General features: G+C 40.6%; 1 protein-coding gene across 1 annotated transcript in view; it reads right to left on the reverse strand.

Annotated features, from left to right (window-relative positions):
• Positions 1-13,848, reverse strand: part of ENOX1 (ecto-NOX disulfide-thiol exchanger 1) — a 364,528-nt gene that overhangs the window by 26,927 nt on the left and 323,753 nt on the right. The gene's annotated exons all lie outside the window — the stretch shown is intronic.

A 13,848-nucleotide genomic window follows, 5' to 3' on the forward strand; every position in this document is an offset into this window, starting at 1 on the left:
AACACCAATTTGATGGATGCATTAAGCCACTAACATAAAATCCATGTCCAACTTTATCTTACACTCTCTTACAGTCCAGTTAGGTGTGTTCCTGACCAGGATCTGATCACCACCTCAGATCTGTGTTCATTTTGCCTGCTGGGTACCATTCCCTACAATTTCAGAAGACACAATGCATTTGTACGGTCAGGTGTCACACACTGTTCCGCAGGCAGCTCCATAGTGCAGTAATAGATTTCCTAATGTTTCATAACCTTTTGGCCCCAAAGGGACAATTTGGTCACCTCATGAAATCTCATGTTTTAAGACAGATCATTAATCTTCTCCCAGGATTTATAGTTGATTTCTACACTTTAGAAAGAAGGGATTTCCAAGTGGCCAAGATGGTGTCAGGCTCACCTTGACATCTCCCCACTGTCCCTACTTCATGCTCCCTCTGGATTTCTCCAGAAGCTGCAGGGAAGTGCTGGCACTCTCTACCTCATCTTGCCCTCGATAATCCAGGTTGACAAGTGAATGCATCTGAGGTTTTTGTCAACAACAAACAGAACCTGTGTCAACAGCGTGTCTTGGCAGCCAGAAGGGCAAAGTGTAACTTGGGCAGCATTAAGCAGAGTAAATCTAGCCAAGGCGAGTGCTTTTCCTTTGCTCTGCACCATTACAGCCCTCACTTTGAGTACATATTTTTTCACTGGCACAGGCTGTCCATCTCTGATATCTCCATCTCCATTCCCTGAGCAGTTATGTCTCACCAATGTGGCCAGTCTCTGACAGTTCAAAGGGAGAAGTGAAAATGAATGAGATGATCCAAGGGATGGTACATCTCACCTACAAGGACAGGTTGAAGGAGCTAGGGCTGTTCAGAGAAGGCTCTGAAGTGACCTGATAGCGGCCTTTCTTTCTCTAAAGGAAAGCTACAGAAAAGAAGGGGAGAGACTTTTTAGCAGGGTCTGTGGTGACTGAACAAAGGGAAATGGCTTCAAGCTTAAAGTGGGTAGATTTAAGTTTGATATAAGAAAAAAGCCTTTTACAGTGAGGGTGGTGAGGCACTGGAACAGATTGCCCAGAGATGGGGTTTATGCCCCATCCCTGGAGACTTTGAAGGCATGGCTGCATCAGGTCCTGGGCAACTTGATCTAGCTGTGCATGTCCCTGTTCACTGCAGGGGAGTTGGGCTAGATGACCTCTAAAGGTCCCTTCCAACTCTAAGGATTCTGTGATTTTATGATCCTCACATGATCCAGAAATGCTTTTAGCTGATTATATACCTGGGAAGGAAATTCATTCTTTGCCTCTCCAGGCAAACAGCTGAAACCCTCAAATGTAAGATTTGATTAACAACATTTCCCAGTGCAGTGCTACAAGCATGAGGGAGTCCAAGGAGAACCACACAAGGGATCCTGTTTGCTCTACAGCCTCTGGAGGAAGTGAATAGGCTTGCCAATCCAAGAAGAATACCACTACCTTCTAGATCAAACCTTCATCTCAATTCAGATATTTTACTCCAGTTTCTGGGAGAAACCCTAGAGCTGTCCTTCTGAACAATCTAAGCTCCCACCTGAATAATCTTGAGTCTCAAGTCCATCTTTGCCATTCACTTATAGGCTGAACTTTCACTGGAAACACTAAAATCCTCATCCTAACTAACTGCTATGATTCTTCTACAGCCAAGTCTTATATATCACAGACCAACTCACAAACTACTGCTGTTTTATTTTCACATCTACCACTGCTGTCTCCTGCTGTGCTTTAGTCTAATTATATCCTCCTTCCTTTGATCCTGACTTTCTACTTTGTGTTTGAGGCAATTTCCAAAGAGAAGGCCTAGCATGGGAGGAACTGGAGTGGCAGAAACACTCAGACAGCACAAGGACAGATACTCCCCACTCAGCATCACTGCACTTGGTTTCAGGCCAGTTAGGATCAGGAATCCCAGGATGCATCCAATCTTCTTGGTTTGTATGGGTTTTCATGGGTTTGCAGCTGATACTGCAATCACCTGACATGAAATCAAACTTTCCAGGAGTCTTAACAGTTAAACTGCCAATGACTGTAGGCTTTCTGTGTGTCCCTCTGCTCATATTTTCAAGACAGTAAATGGTTCCAATTTCATGGAGATGGAAAACAGGACATCTGTAACTAATGTACCACATTTCCAGTCACACATAAGGTTTTTCATTCACAGAACTGGGATCTTCCCATCCAACCCCCAGAGACACCAGAATAGCTTAAGCCTTGTAACCACTGCCTGGGGACTTAACCTTTTTTTCTTTTATTCCTCCTTGCATTTATCTCTAAAAGCTCCAGAATATGCTCATTTTACATGGGTCAGTTTCAGAGCTTTTTTTTTCCCAAGTGGTTGATGCTACCAACAAGTAAAAGGAATTATAACTGCCACACTACATATTTTTCCCTTCTAGTCTTAATTTAGGAAATGATGAAGTAGCTTTGACTGAAAAAAAAAAATATCAGACCAAGACAGACGATCAGCTTGAAAAATTTCAGCACAAACACGTGATGTCTGGCAAAATTAGAAGCAAATGGAAAGAGGATGTTACACTGGCAGGAATGAGACAAGTTTTGTAACAGTAACTGCTGTCATGCTTGCATATAAACAGACAGCCACTCCATAACGATTGCAATGAATAATGCCAAGATGATGGTATTTAATTATTCAGATTTTTTTTTTCCACATGAATGTGCTTATTAAAAATTGATCCTATAGAAATATGTTTTTGCCCTTCAGATTGCTTGCAAGTACATACCGTGATCAATTAAAACAAAACAAAAATGTTCTCCTTGATTTTGCTCTTCCTGCTGACTGATCTTGTTCCATATACTTCACTGCCTCTTCCAGGTCTTCCAACAGAGATTCCTCCAGTGCACACCCACCCACACATTTGCTACCCCACTTTCTACCTGTTGTGTCCTTCTGGCTTGCCTCAGAGTTTCTGCCAACATAGCTATCAAAATAACCTTTTCTTCAATCCTGTTTCACCTCTCTGGCCATTTCCTGAAGCCCCAATGTCATCAACTTAGTGGCACAGCCATGTCATTCAGTCAACAATTCTCCGGTTTGCTCAGGGGAGATCAACTCTGCTTCTGATATCAGCAGGGAAAGATGTCCAAGACTAACTGATGAATGGAAGAAGTCTGGAAAACATGCATTGCTGATTAAGTTTCTGAGATCCAGTTCTGAGTATCTCAGAGTAATCCCATACAAAGCCTAGAGCTCCACCAGTACTGGTCTGGAAGCACAGCTGGTATGTGTGCAAACAGAGCTATTTATCATTGTGGCTGCTGGGCTGTCCCTAAGAGAGGAAGCCTTGAAGTAGATCTAGATCAGATGGGTACATATCACTTATGTCCTATCACTGGCATTGCCAGAGAGGAGACAGGAAAGGAGAGAGAATTAATGCAATGGTTGTCTCTCCAGATGCCAATAAATGTGTTTTAGGTTAAAAATATATATGCATATATAAAAATTCAAGGCAGCATGCCTGTTTCCCATGAAAGTTCTGGAGCTGCTTTGGCAAATACAGCTCGTCAGTGTTAAGCTTACTTCATTCATGAGGACCAAATTCCTCCTTGTACATATATGAGTAGCTGATTTCCTTATATAAGAGGGAAGTGTGTGTGTGTGTGCATTATTTTTTTAATATATCTTTTTCCACACGTTCCCACCTCCAATTCTGAATCTCTGTCAGCAGTGGTTTGGAGCTGCCCATGTGGTGTAGATCTTGCAAGCTCAGACACAAAATTACCATCTTAAACCAGTCTTCACAGCTTCTGAAGCATTAAATATAGATGGCATTACTGGAGCCAGCTGAATTACTCAGACTGTGTACAATGTGGTGCCAGCGTGGCCAAGAATGCTAACAACAGAACAACACACAGTGCCTTGAAATATATGAGAAGTCCTAAAGGGAAAGTAATAGCTTGCTGTTGTGTATCATGAAACATGCCTTCTTTTTCCTCTTCACCTCCCAGCTCACATTTCTTCCTTTCTCCCCAGAAGGCAGTGTTACTTATGTACATTTAAATATAAATTATGGACATATCTAGAAAGGCATACACACAGCCTAGCAAGACAAAGGCTCTCAGAAGGAATGCATGGTTGCCAGAACGAAACCATCAATGCTAAGAAAAGGGAGGCAGATCAGAGGAGACCACAAGGCCTGAGGCAGTACTTAGGATACTAGAAGGCTGACAGAATAATGAAAAAGGAAAACTAGTGTTTGCCACAAGTTTAGCAGTTACACTGCTGAATGGTCCTATTTTTGCTATTTTTTGTTCTCTACAGTTGCCTGAAAGGGAAGTGCAGAAGTTCAGACAAAAGGGTTTCTCTGAGGTAGGAGCATTGCCTTTGATCACAGGGAACAGGCAGTCTCAGCAATCCCAGCCCATTTGGCCACAACTGGACTCATCCTCTGGTTTCTGGAGTAGCTGCAGAGTGACCAGAAAAGATCTATGGCAAACTCCTTTAAAATATCAGCCAAGGAGGGATGATGTTACACATTTTAACTGTGCTAAACCAGTTGAATAAGTACCTTTGACAACTAGTGAACACAGGCAAATGAATTATAAATGTTATCTACATGATATTAGGAGGCAAAATATTGTTTTCCACTTACAACCAATGAAGGATTTATTTACTTTCCTGTACATGAAAAATGGGGAGCTCTGGTCCACTAGGTGCCTAAAAGGAAGTCAAGAGTCATATACCTCAAAAAGGCAGGCTGAATTACACCCAAGGTTACCTTTTTCAGTCCTGAAGACACTAAGGCTTGTACCCTAAAAAATAACCAAAACAAAGCAAGTTGCAACCTGAACAAAAGTGCAGACATTTCCCCTATGATACACCAGAACTGGAGACCTAAAAAGTGTGAAATAATAGGCGCTGAGAGGACTGCAGAGGTAACCTAAAAATTTAAGTGCCCACTTACACTGCCCATTTCCAAGGCTTTATTCTTTCTCCTTTTTCATCCCAAAGCAAGCTTTATGCTGTCAATTCCAACTTTATTTTATAGAAAGAAAAAAGAGTTGGCCAGATGGAAAAGGACTAAAATCAGCAAGGAAAAGCAAGGGAAAAAAAATGTTTCAGAAGTCTTTCAGGCTGTTCACAAATAAAGAGGGGAACAATGATAAATATTTCTTGGCAGAGTCCTCCTCAAGTGGAAGGAAAAGAAATAATGAATCAAAATGAAATCTCAGGCACACGATCAATTGCAAAATAAAAATACATATCGCTCTGCCAGTGGACAGGATGGAAGGGTGTTTGTGTCTATTTCTAAGGCAGACAAGATTTCATATCACAAATGGCCAGCACATGGCAGGCTTGAATAATGAGACAGTGACTTCCCAGCTGAGCAAATACGCATTAGTAACAAGACGCTGATGAGGCCAGACAAATCACCAAGGAAACAGAGGAATGTGAAAGACAAGTCAAAGAAGCTTTAGAAATGAGCCCTTGAGGAAGTTAGCCATGTTGCAGCAATAAGGGTGAAATACATGCCACATTGATGTATGACAAGGCATTATTAAAATAAAGAGCATGATTGTGGATTTTATTTTTAAGGGAGGAAAGGGTAACACAGTGTAATAGAGCAGTGCTTCTCATCATTCCCATCTCTTGGGGACTGTCAATGTCATAGTAATTACAGGGATATGATTGTTTGGATGGCACCTGGGGTTTGCAATGTTAAGAGACCCAGTCCTGATCTTCCTTCTCTGATCTGGTGAAAGCTCCATAGGGTCAGCAGCCCATCTCCAGCTTGTTTAGGGAATTTACCTGCAAAGGGAGCTTTCCTTCTGACCAGAGGAAAAGAACATCCTGACCATGTTAACTCTGTGGGTTAACCACATTGTGAGTGTCTGGGAAGCAAAGCACACACCTGAAGAGCATGTGTGTATTCATGGTAATAATGAAGAACATTGTCCTGCCACTTCCTTGCAGAGGTGTTTGTTATGCTCCCATCCCCAGCTATTAGATTGACCGCAGAGGTCCTATATCTTCACAGCACCAAGCACAGGAGTAGGCAGGACCGAAATATGTCAAGTGAGAAAACAGACAGATGGAACTGTAACTGCTTGAAGGGACATTAGGGAGAAGATGCAGTCAGGCTCTTCTCAGGTAAGGACTGTGAGCTAATAGACACAAGTCACACTTCTATTACATCTCACATTATGGTAGCCAGTCACCGGAACATGAGTTCAGAGAAGCTGTGGACTCTCCATCTTGGAGGAAGTGTGAAATCAGCCAGACGAGGCCCCTAGCAAAACAACTCCAGAGCTGATTCTGCTTTGAGCATGTGATCTTTGGAGGCTCCTTATTACTTACGTTATTGTATGATACTAAAGAATACATAATAGATATCAGATAATTAGATCTCCGTTTCTTTTGTTTCCATGATGCAGAGCAATTCAGCCATGCTAACTATAAGAGGCTGTGTCTAGAATTGTGGATCAGGTGGAAGGAGAATGTGGATGGTGCAAAGAATAGCTTAACAATCTACAGCTCTCTTTGTCAAGCAGTTTTTAAGAGTTTCTCTTACTCCAGTCAAGAAAGACAAATAATCTCTTAAGTCTGTTATGAACTGTTACATCAAATGAAAAGACTGAAGTCCTTAGGGACCTTTCAGGACCAACCTTCTGGCCAGAAGTGAAATCCTTCCAGTTTACAGATACTTTGTGCTAGCAGCAGAAATCCCTTTCTAGGATTTGCCTTTTATAGCAGATTGCACAAGCTCTTTATTTTCATAATGAACTGTGGAGGGGAGAAGTTTGGACAAAGCCAATTGCATCTCAGCAATAAAGCCCCCTCCTACCTCTGCTAAATGAGGTCACTGATCTTATATAGCCCTTGTCTTTTGCTAGCAATGGATGTATGAACAGATGAACTTAGAGTTTGTTCCGATCCTTATCAAAGGAAGAGGGCTGATCCTAGGTGAATGTCAGGTTCCCTCTGCCCTCATATTTGTCCTACAAGGCTGGTACCTGGCATGATACACATTCAAAAGAAGACACAATCATCCATTCATAGCAACCTCTTCTTCTCCAGCTTTCCAACCTGTACCTGTCCATTGTGGATACCTCTTCACCAGGCAATGACACTTGAACTGTACCACCACATCTGTTCTTTCATGGGACTGCAAATGGGCATGATATAGCATGCTCTTTTTTAGCAAATCAGATTAGATTTTTTTTTTAATTTTCATTTTCCTATTCAAGAAAAAATATTCATTTTAAAGGAGAACAAAAAGACAAGACACATTTTAACTAGAAGTGTCCTTCTAGGGAAAAGAATCAATTTACCCAGTGTTACTGCCATTAAAATATAGTACCTGGCAGTAGAAGCAGAGTTCCTTGTAATGAAAGCATCAAATGCTTTTGGAAACTATGTAATCAGGAAGTTGATGCTAGGATCTTTTAAATAATTCACATAAGACTTCTAGGCTGTAGAACTTAAGAGACCTGTACATCATTGACACTAGACGACACTAGTGTGCTAATGAAGATACTAGCTGACTTCTTTCATACTTTCAATCAAACATGTACACCAGATTATTTCTCTCCAAAGTGTTGATTCTTCCTGCCAATCTCACTTCAGCTTTACCATTGGTAGCAGGCAAAAATATGCTACTCTATATCCTTTCACCACTATAACAGCAATCAAGAATATGGTGCTTAGAGAATCTGTGGTCCCTTGTTTACTCTTCCTCTGAAACTGCTGAAGGAGTGGTCACAGAAATGGGAAATAAAGCACTACTTTTAGTAAGGAAAGGTTGTTGAAAACAGAGGACAAATCTTTTGGCTTGTCTGAGACATGGGAAACAATTAGTACTTAATTGACTGCTGCTCTTTTTTAAAATTTATTATTATTATTTTTTTTAATATAATCAGAAAGACTAAGTATTTACTGGACGTTTGGACATGTACAGTTCTGTTCAGAGCCCTGGAAAGCACAAGGGAATAAAAATAATATTAATGAGAACGATTTTCCCCATCCTGGACACATATTTCTTACCAGAATCCAAACATCAACAACAGGGCAGGAAAAGAAGAGACTGGCCTGGAAGAGAACATTTGGTCCAGTTCCTTGCTCTTATCTTGTATCCATTCCCCATAAATTTATAAATAATGATCAGCATTGCAATTATTACCCTAGTGCTGCTTTTCTAGGAAAACAGGAAGATCTAATTAGAATTCATATTTAGTAGAGTAATAAAAACATTTCCAACTTAATTATTCTGGTCTATTTATTCAGCAGGTAAAAAGCAAGTACAAGGGGTAATGTTTTTTCTCTCTTTTATTTACCCTTCTCTTCAGTACTGCATTTGGTGAAAAATCAGGTTATGTTTGTGTATAAGCACAATGGCTGGATTATGTGCTGAATAGATATTTGGTGTGCAAAAGGTAGGTGGATATAAAGGAGTACAAAGCTTCCCTGCCTTTAGGGTATATTAACACATATATCCATAAAATGCTTCATCTATTCTACAATGATGTTAATCTCAGCACTAAACCGATACTAAAGCCTGTATATTTAAGAGTAAATGGTAGTTATAATGATCATGGCACTGACTGGATTCAGCAGTTTTCAGCCAACAACAAACGTTCCTGTGACAGAGTTTCCAAGTGAGAGAAAAGAATGGCCGTGACAGTTAACAACCAAACATCTGTGAAAAATCTGAGAGCTGCAGGCCTAAATGCCAGCTGAGGCTTACAGAAATTTGGTAGATAGTGGAAAAGAGATCAAAGTTTGTCGTGATGCCCCATCCTACTTACTACTGAACCTTCTTGGACGTAAATGAGCTTTTTCTCCTGCTCTCACTGAAGGAGTGTGGACCATGGGAAGAGTAGATTCTTCTACTAATTGTATGAGAAAAAAACTTCTTTTCAGACAAAATAGGTAGGAAGGACCTAAGCAGTGTTCTTTAATGGGGGGGAGAAAAAAAAACCATTCCATTTAAGTGATCTGGAAATGGATAGCTCTGCTCCAGTGGTTGATAATGTCAGAAGACCAACTCATTTCAGTGACAGCATGGTGAGGCCAACACTATGCTTGGTTTTTGTGCTTACATTTTATTTACACTGTCTTGCTTTAAAAAGCTAACAGAGCCAGGACCCTTGTGCCATCTTGATTAGAGACCAAATCCAGTTCACAATGGCTGTGTGCATCCCACAGTCCTTGCCCCAGGGAAGCAGTGAATCTAAGGGGGGATCTGCACTGTTCTCTGGTAGCAAGGCAGCAATTCTCACCCTCCTGACCACAACTGCGAGGCACATCACAGAGTGAAGTGTTCTTCCCTGGATGAACACTGAAAGCCTGAAATGACTTCTAGTCATCTGGCATTTATCAAGAGCCCTTTAAGATCAGACGAGTAATTTTCAGATGCATGTGCTATTTATTTTACATGCTAAATGATTGGTAAACTGCAAAAGCTAGTTCTCTGTAGGAAATGTCATGAGTAATGTGGCGTCGCAGAAAGGCTCTGTGTTGCATATTGAACAACAAGGCCAGGGATGTATTGAATAGGTGATAATTAACTGTGCACTCCCTGTCTGCAGAACAGAACAGGGAAGGGTCCCTGAGGCACAGAGAGCAAAATAAAGAGTCTGTAGTTCTGGCAGTTCCTGCCTTCTGAACATTCAGGTTTAGAATCTGTATTGCTGTTCGAGTAAATTTGATACTGTTTGGGGGAGGGCGGGGGGTGGGAACAGAAAAAAGAAGACGAGACAAAAGAGGACTTTCATCATGCAGCATCAGAGTGGTACCCATGTGGGTCATTAACAGGGTCAGAATGTGTTCAGCCTCCTGCTGAGACATCCAGAGCTAACAGTCCATGGCAGTGGCAGCAGTGCCTAAGCCTTCATGTCAGCCCTATGCTTACCACCCACGACTATTCCTATTGTTCTTGCTTTTCACCTCGAGCAGTGATTTTAAGTGAGGCACCCCTGCACATCCCCCACTAATGAAATAACCCTGTGGCTAGATTTTAATGCATCACCACCAACGAAGGGGAGCCTGTGCTGTCGCTGTATGTTAGGAGCGTGAACCTGAGCCCAGATAATGAAAAAGGCCCCTTGGGGAACCTGGGCTATGAAGTGTCTCTCACATGTCCCAAGCACACCTCAGCATGTGCACCAGTAGAACTGTAGGGAAAATATCATGGAGAAGACTTAGGTGGAAGGACGGTTTAATGGGGATTTCTGGATCATGGCCTTGCTTACAGGAATTTACATCAGTCTGTACTGTATCATGCTCAAATGGCTGTGAAAGGAAAGAACATTAGTATGGCATATTTACACAATGCAGTGAAGCAGTGTGTCAGATCAGCAGCCTATTGGAAAATGAGCTAGATTACTATAGTTATGCAAACACGGCACCATACCTTGGGCAATTAAACCTGATCAAAATGTGGAGAAAGCTAGTTCAAGTAAAGATCCATGCTAAAGGAATTAGTATATTTCTAGGATCTGAATGGTGCTCTGCAGGCTTTGGACTACCCTGACATTTAACACACTGCACTAGTGGCTGCTCTATGGACATGGTTCACAAACAACCCTGAGTGCCCAGTAAAGATGTAGGATTTATTTGGATGTGTGCTGATGACTGACATCACATACATGGCACATTCAGATTTTTCAAAGGCTTTTCAGCTTCAGGTAGATTTTAAAAGGATGTGGAAACCACATCATTGACTCAACAGTGATTCAACGGTATCACTTGTTTCGAAGCATGCAGGTGACAAGTGCAGGAATATTCTTTGGTGGACAACAATCAAGAAAAACATTTTTTGTGCTTTTAAACTTTGTTCTCAGAAGGACTGAAAGATTTTTCTTGAAAGACTTCTAAAAGAATTCTACTTGCTATTCCACATAGAATATGCCAAACCAAAAGGCTGACATTTAGACAAGTTATATACCTGCTGAAATCTGAGCCTTACCAGTGGCAAGCATCAAGCAACACTACCAGGTGCTACTTTCTGCATTACCTGTAGTAATGTATCTGGTAAACAATTTCAGAGTCAAGATTTAAAAATTTCTTAAAAGCATGCTGTGAAGTAATGTAAAAATAGTTAAAACTAAAACATCCTTCCTTGTGATCAGAGACTGTATTACAGAATACCAAACACTGCTGAAAAATGGGACCATTTGAAAAGTGATCTGCTTGGTATGTGTGTTCACATATAGAAATAAATTGAAGGCAGTGCTACCTATGCAGCGGTGACAAGTTAATTCAATTTCCATCTCAAAATCAGGTAAAGTGTATCTCATTTGTTACCATGGATACAAGACATTATTTCCATTTATTTGAGATCTCACAGCGGGTATGAAATTAAACTGTGACACAGTTTTATGGAGAAAGTTGACTCAAAACCCCATAAGTTCAATGCCATTAGTCCAAAGGATATTCTTTTTTAGACACAATAAATGGGGAGCTTGCTACTATTGCCCAAAAGGTGCATTTCATAAGCAAACATCTATGCTATTTTGCTGTCACTACTTTGGAACAGTAGCAGTAATAGAAGAGAAAATAAACATACATTTCATCAGTCCTGCAAATGTGGGAAAGCATCCTGAAAAATGGCCAGATGGTAGAATTACATTAAAAATACATTGAGGTTGTGCTATTTGCTATTGTTTGGCACCAAATGTTTCCAAAAAACTAAACTAAAATAAAATAAATTCTTGATTCTGAAAATGTATCCACTTTTTCTCAGATAAATCTGCTTTACAGACTGCAGCTCAAATCAATTAATCTCTAGTTCTCAAAGTTAGAAGAAAAAAGGGTTTCTAAAAGTGTGGGAGAAATAGAGAGGAAAGAGATGGGAGAAATACTTTTTTTTAATGCTGACATATATGTAGGATTCGGGAATTCAGTGGCACTCAGTTTACCTTGCCTGACATTAATTTTAATATATAGAAAAGGATAAAAGAGAATACAGGTCTTCTTGTTAAATTATTACCACTCAAGTTCTGGGTATATGTTTAATATTTCATAGGGAGACTGATTTCCATAGATGCTGAGCACCTGCTATACTGATGGATTTCAGCTAAGATTGTCATCCCTCAGCACTTACAAAGCCAAGCTGAGATAAAACAAAGTCTACCTAAATCAAAGGTTTAGTTCTAAATATTCATGGATGAACTGCATGAAAAGCACAAAGGTCATGAGATGTCATGACTACGGCTAATCATTGAAATCCAAAGCCATCATCCAGCTGCTTAATTGACTGATAATTTCCCACCAAATATTCTGAACTCCACCTCCTGTGCCTCTGTGTTGCTGCCCTCCTCAGCATATTGTCAGACTGGATTATCTGCAATGTCTTCTCCAGCTCCTTGGGCCATCTCTAATTATATCCCACTGAGATTTGGTAGGTTCAACCCCCCTGGATGGCACACAAGAAAAATTCAACCTCACAGCAAAACTGTCACGAGCATAAAAACTCTCAGAGGAACTGTGACTATAGTGTCCATTGCTCAGCTGAACAGAAAGATAAGTAAGTCATTCTCTGTTATTGGCTTGTGTTCTTAACATTTTCCTGAAATTATGGTAGCAATCTATTTATATTTTCCAGTCTTGATTATCCTTCATTCAGACCCCAGGTAGGAAATGATAAAAAATGCAAAATGAGCATTAGGGCTCTAGTCTTTTGATTTTGTGCTGATTTGTCACTAATTTTAATGGAGAATTAGCAGTAGGCTGAAATTTAGAACAATATTTTATATGCAGTTGAATGTAACAAAGACTGTGATAAGTAAGTATCCGCTTACAGAAAAGTAAGATCATGAGAAGACCTTAAGCACATCTAGAGTACACAGAAACCTTAAGTATTTTTGATCAGTAGCTTTATTCCTGAGTACAGGAAAGATTTTATTCCTGAATGATCAACAACTTCTTTTCTGTTTCAGTCCAAAATACACTTCCATATGATAAATCACTCCGATTTGGTAAAACTCTGAGGGCTTAGATGGGGCTTATGTTCATATAAACACATGTGTAGTACTTAAGCTCATCTTGTGCTCCATTATTTGGTGTTAAGCAGGATTTGTAGACTGGTTGGATTCGATAGGTTCTGTGATAGCAGTGCAATTCTTAATCCTGCCAGGCAGCTCATACATAAGTTAATATCTCCTGGCTGTGGAGTTTCGTCCTATAAACCAGCTTAGTACAATCTGGAAGTGGGTACAACTTGTCTCCTTTTGGAATCTAATAACCATGAGTGATTGAGGAGGACATGTGTCGCTTCAGGGCATTCATGAACAAGGCCAAATTAACCTCTGCAGTGACAGAGCTGAGCAGCTTTTTTCTAAATTGTAGCATCACAGCATCACAGATTGGTTTTGGTTGGAAAGGACCTTAAAAATCATCTAGTTCAGACACCCTGCTGTGGGCTGGGACATCTTCCACTATATTAGGTTATTCAAAGCTCCATCCAACCTGGCCTTAAACCCTCCCAAGGATGAAGAATCCACAGCTCCTCTGAGCATCCTGTTCCAGTGCCTCACCACTCTCGTAGTGAAGAATTTCTTATATCTAATCCAAACCTATTCTCTCTCAGTTTAAAACCATTTCTCCTTGTCCTATTACTTACTATATACGTACTTCTTTTGAGCCTCTCCTAAGTACTGAAAAACTAAAACAAAGTCTTCTCAGAGCCTTGTCTTCTCCAGACTCAACCAAGCCCAATTCTCTCAGCCTTTCCTCACTGGAGGGGTATTCTTAGATGGGAACCCAACCCAGTGTCATGGTGAGCCACTGCCCTTGCTCTCTGTTATGTAGCAGCCAAATGTATGTGTCAAGGCAGGAAAGAAGTAATATGCATGCATATTGAACAA

The sequence above is a fragment of the Coturnix japonica genome, chromosome 1 (assembly GCF_001577835.2).
Source record: "Coturnix japonica isolate 7356 chromosome 1, Coturnix japonica 2.1, whole genome shotgun sequence".
Classification (NCBI taxonomy): Eukaryota; Metazoa; Chordata; class Aves; order Galliformes; family Phasianidae; genus Coturnix; species Coturnix japonica.